Genomic DNA, 6,000 nt, shown 5'->3' on the forward strand with positions numbered 1-6,000 from the left:
AAAAAATATAATATACTCGATAATTTACTTAAAATCTATCCGCCCTTTTAATAGAGAATTTTACATAAATCACGATTTGAATTTTCCCTCCTTAATATTATGGGATATGGTGTGTATGTAGCCTATGAATCGGCTAGAGGTGACAGTCCCATGGCTGCCGTGTCCAGGAGTTGAGGAGGAAGGTGAAGTAATTAAACGCTTGTTAACATTAACAAGAAAAGGTTTAATATTCACTGGTAAGAAAGGGCTTCTCAAAGAAGCTACAAAATGTGTGCTCGCAATGACGGTCGAGACTTCTCTGCTCGCGCAGCGGCCTGCACGGCGAGCAGAGACGCTGGAGAAAGAGAAGCGGAGGAAGGCTAAAGAGCCTACTCTTTTACCGACGGTTGCGCAGCAGGGTCGGGTCCCCACACTACTCCCCCCTGAGACATAACAAGAAAAAAGAAAGTGGAAGGCTGTGGCCATCGCAAACTGATATGAGTTACAAAAATAATGAAAAAAAATGTTTGAACGCAGCTTGACAAAAACATCACTGTTTAAATCGCAGTACAACACAAATTGGATTATTTTTACTTAGTTACAATTAACGTTGGAAACAATTTGTTTTAACGGAACAGAGTCTTGACACATAAGAGAGAGAAAAAAAAAAGAAAAAAAAAAATAATTTACAGAGTGTGTGTAATTACGCTGTGGCCGCGCAGGTGTAGGCCATTATAAAGTTGTAAGACTCAAATGATAAATATAATTACAAAATGTGTTTAGACACTACTTAAAGTCTATGTAGATCTGACTAATGATAAATTAGACGTAAAACATAAACGTTGCTAGCGCAAGTTAAAAAGATATTTGAAAGAAGTTTTACAGACTGTTTTCACAATTAACATTGACTTGACAATAACGGAGATATTAAAAACTATAAATTCGCAGTCTCTGAGTTACAATCGGCCAACGCAAGGCACTTTGGTGTGACTAAATATTAAATGTAACGCATTTTACAGTAATGGTATAACTGAGTAAATATAAAATCACAGTTGGCGTTAAGTAAGCTGAGACTATATTAATTAATTTTCCTTAATATTAGCAACTAGGTAACGAAGAGACCAGAAAACAAATTTACTTAGAACTATTAATGGATGTGCTGAAATGAACTTTTTTGTTGCATTGTTTATTGCACGGATAGGTTTTAAGTACAGGAATGGGCCTTGGAGGCAGAATGCAGGGTGTGGTGAGATCCACAGTAGGTGCCTTAAGGTCCTCCGGAACAAAGTGAGCTGATTTGAGTTGTTCTGTTGAGACAACTTTGAGTGTACCGTTTATATCTATTTTATAATCGAGGTCGGAAATTCGCTCGATGATTTTGTAAGGGCCCGAGTAAGGACGTTCGAGTGTGATTTGGCAGCTAGGTTACGATGAAATACATGTGAGCAAGTGCGAAGATCCTTAAAAAAGAATGGGCAAGCCTTGTGACGGTGTTCAACGGGCACTGGTTTGAGTGTTTTCATGTGTTCCCTGTAGTCCTCAATAAAAATTTGAGGATTTGCAAAAAAATTGTCAGGGATGAAGAATTCACCGGGCAGGCGTAAGGTTGTACCGTATAAGAATTCGGCAGGGCAGGCTCCCGTGTCAGTCCGTACTGCGGTGCGGAGGCCAAGCAGAACTGTGGGGAGAAGTTTAACCCAATTAGGATCATTGTGACACATGAGTGCGGCCTTGAAACTGCGATGCCAGCGTTCTATGAGCCCGTTGGCAGCCGGATGGTCAGCAACGGTTCTTTTGCGCTGGCAGCCTATGAAGGAAAGGTAGGCGTTAAATATGGTGGATTCAAATTGAGAACCCTGATCTGTGGTCAGAAATCGTGGGGCACCGAAGCGAGCGACCCAAGTCTCTTGGAAGGCACGAAGGACTGTGGAGGCTTGAATGTCCTTGAGAGGGACAGCCTCCACCCAACGAGAGAAACGGTCTATGATGGTTAAAAGATACGAGAAACCCTCACAGGTCTTGAGAGGACCAACGATGTCCATGTGAACATGACGAAATCTGTCGTCCGGAGCTATAAATTGACTGGGTTCATTTTTAACATGACGAGAGACCTTAGATTGTTGGCAATCGAGACAGCCATGACACCAAGATTTTATATCTCGGTGCATGTTGGGCCAAACGTATCTTTGACGAATCAGTTGATCTGTAACTTAAGCGCCAGGGTGAGAAGAACTATGAAAAAGATCAAAAATTCGTTTACGTAAAACTTTTGGAACGTAGGGACGAAGAATTTTGCCCGTGAGGTCGCAAAAGAGACGAAGATGCTCGTGACCTAGTTCGATGCTTTTAAGTTTTAATGAGCAGTCTGAAGACTCGAGGAGTGACTTTAACTCGACGTCGTGCTGCTGATGCTGAAAAAGTTCGGGCATCTCGATATCAGTAGGTAGGCGAATCATGTCGACGCGAGAGAGAGCATCTGCTGCGACATTATCTGTGCCGGGTAAATGTTCGATCTCTGTGGAATATTGAGAGATGAAGCACAGCTGTCGACACTGACGAGGAGAGGCTTTGTCAGCCTTTTGCGCGAAAGCATAAATCAGGGGTTTATGGTCAGTGAAGATTTTAAAGCACCTACCCTCAAGAAAATATTTAAAGTACTTTATGGACGTGTAAATGGCAGTGAGTTCTTTGTCATGAGCGCTATATTTGCACTGAGCCGGAGAGAATTTTTGCGAGAAAAACGCTAAAGGGTGCCAGGTTCCATCAGTCAATTGCTCGAGGGCTGCACCCATGACAAAGTCTGAGGCATCGGTTACAAGACGCGTAGGAGCAGTGGAAGAGGGATGCTCGAGATGACAAGCGTTAATAAGACTATTTTTGGTGTCCTCGAAAGCCTTGATGGATTCTTCCGCCCAATCAATTAGCCGGCGATCGTTTTTTTTGGAGTCGTGCGTGAATGCATAGAGAGGAGCCTGAACAGATGCAGCATTGGGAAGGCTGCGCCGATAAAAATTTACAAGGCCCAAAAACCTTCAGAGCTCGAGAACCGTTTTGGGTCTGGGGAAATCGGCAATGGCCTGAATTTTCTCTTTGCACGGCCTTGAGCCATCCTGATCGATGAGGTGGCCAAGAAAAACGATTTCCGATTTGTGAAATTTGCATTTGGCTAGATTGAGGTGGAGGCCGAATTTTTTGAGACGATCAAAAACCGTCTTGAGATGAGACTCGTGTTCCTCGGGAGAGGAAAAGAAAACTAAAATGTCATCAAGATAAACAAAAATAAAGTTCAGATCACCCGAAGCCTGATTGATATATCTTTGAAAGGACTGCGACGCGTTGCGCAGGCCAAAAGGCATAAAAACATACTCAAAAAAACCAAACGGGGTCGTGACTGCAGTCTTAATAATGTCCGTAGGCGCGATAGGGATCTGGTAATAGGCTCTGTAAAGGTCAAGTTTTGAAAAAATTTTTTTACCCTCTAAGAGAACAGAATAATCGTGAAGGTAGGGTATGGGGAACTTATCGGGAACCGTGCGAGAGTTTAGACGGCGATAGTCCCCGCAGATTCTCCAAGAGCCATCCTTCTTACGCACCATGTGAATTGGGCTGGCCCAGGGGCTCTTGGAGTAGCGGCAAGTACCATTTCTGCCAAGCTGCTCGAATTCCTCTTTGGCTATTTGGTATTTTTCGGGATCGAGACGACGCGTGCGTTCGGTGACCGGTGGACCGTGAGTTTCTATATGATGAAAAACGTCTTTAGCCGTGATAAACTAAGCAGGTTTTTCACCTGTGACTTCAGGGAAGTCAGCAAGAATTTGAGAAATTCGAGAGCTAGAAGAAAAGAGACTGACTATGGGCGAGTCGGCCTCTCTGAGACAGCCAATTGAGTAGAAGTTCGAGTGAGGGTCAATGAGCCTGCGGCGCGAAACGTCAACGATAAGACCATAAAAGTGCAGGAAGTCTGCCCCCAAAATAGGGCTAGGAACGTCGGCACGATGGAATTTCCAGGGGAAACGGCGTTTCAAGCGCAGATTAAGCGCCAGGTCTACCTCACCGTAAGTGTGGATTACGGAATCATTGGCTGCGAACAATTTAAAGTCAGTGGGTCTAGCTGAAGGATCAGTCTTGGGCAGCAAGGAGATTTCTGCTCCTGTGTCAACAAGAAAAAAAAAAAACCAGACGAGATGTCGCGGATACGGAAGCGTCTTGCTCCAGAAGAAACCTCGCTCGCAGCTTCCACGCGAGGAGGAGAACCTAGTTTTCCTGTGCCTTAGGCCAAGAGCAGTTGCCCTTGCAGCGAAAAGCCCTAGCGCCATACTTGCGATGGATGCAGCAAAGATCATCAGAATTGGGGTCGGGGTTGGACTCAGACTTAGATAGCCTTGTCATCATTGCGGCGAGAGTGGTCGTTACGATTACGCGACTTTGAGCGGCCGCGGGAGGGGCTGATCCAATTTTTACCTATAAGGAGATCGACACTTTTTTTTAAGGTATCAACATTGTTTGACAATTTTTCAAAAAGCTGAAAGGATCGATCATCCATGGACGAAATCGAATGGTTTGCTACCGGGCTAATGGGTCGGGTCGTGGCTTGGGCATGAGTTTTGAGAGCGGAGATATTCGTGTGTTCGGAGGCGAGGGAGTCACAGTACCTGTCTGCTGCCTCTGCTAAAGCTGTAAGGGATGTTATATTATGGATCGAAAGGGCTGCGCGACAACCGGGAGAAAGTTGCTCCAGGAACACGATCCTGAGGACCTCCTCCCCACATCCTGTCTCCAAGGCACGCATTCTGCTCAAAATCATGGACGGTTTGCCTTCTAGCGAAACCTGGTTGCGCAAAAGCTGACGGAGACGCTGTTCCAACGAGCCCCGAAAAGTAGGAATTATGCGTTTTTTAATTTGCTTGTAAAGATCTGGAGGCCTCGGATGCAAATTTAATAAATCAAGAATGGACATCATAGAATCCGCATCTAATTTTTCGGCAATGTAATCCGCTTTGGTCGTGGAGACCGTGATACCGCAATTTCTAAGCGTAATTTCGGCTTGAGCAAACCACGCCTGAGGGTGAGAACGCATAAAGTTCGCTATTTTGGGTGCTCTCGCAGCAGCCACTACCTGAGGTGTCGGATTTTCGCTGTCGTCACCTCTTGCGTTTAAATTGTTAGATCTACCCTGCACCTGTAGTTCGAGCTCTGCGATTTTGTCCATTGCTTGCTTGAGCGACGCTTGTAGTTCTTCGGCGGACATGATTAAAAATTTCAATATAACAAGCCAAGTGAACAAACAAAACAAAAAAATTTCAACGCAAAATGCACGTCGAGAGTGTAGGACTGCAAGGGTTTAAAAAAAAAAAAAAATGGAGTATTTCAATTAAAGAGAAAAATAATAACGTTAAAAGTCTGAAAATACGCAGAGCCTCATGTTAAAATCGTGTTGAACGAGATAAAAATAAACAACAGCAAGCACGGCTTTAAGCGAAACACGAGGTGATTCCAAGAAAACGCTGAGAGTTGTGCACGCGTGCGCGCGTCGAGACACGACATATAATACGCAAGTTCACGTGGGCCCGCACAAAGGCTGTAATTGTAAACAACGCGAGAAAAAGTATATATGTATATACAAGTAATCAAGCCGGTATGCAAAAAAAACAAAGCATGCAAACACTATTGAATCACCTTAATTATAATTGCAAATGTTCGGCGAAATCGCACTTCGCAAGGTCACGCATGAGTACCTGTAGGAGCTGCGGCAAGACGATGAGCTGAGGGCCACTGCAAGCTGGAACTGGTATGATGAGCAGCATCGATGATGGGCTGTTGCTGGGCAATGCCGTTGGCCGGCGTAAACACGCAAGAATGCTGCACGGTCAAGATCACTGTACTGGAAGCGTCCAGAAGGGCTCGGATGGCTCGGTGATTTTGGCGTCGAGAGGCCGAGACGATGTATTTCGGGAGAATCATCGACGAGGTGTTAGCGTGCGCCCCAGGAAAGCTAGCTCTCGATAGGCAACAATAATGGCT

This window comes from Copidosoma floridanum, unplaced genomic scaffold (assembly GCF_036245765.1).
Source record: "Copidosoma floridanum isolate Cflo_tuat_1 unplaced genomic scaffold, Cflo_Japanese_pri ptg000004l, whole genome shotgun sequence".
Taxonomy (NCBI): Eukaryota; Metazoa; Arthropoda; class Insecta; order Hymenoptera; family Encyrtidae; genus Copidosoma; species Copidosoma floridanum.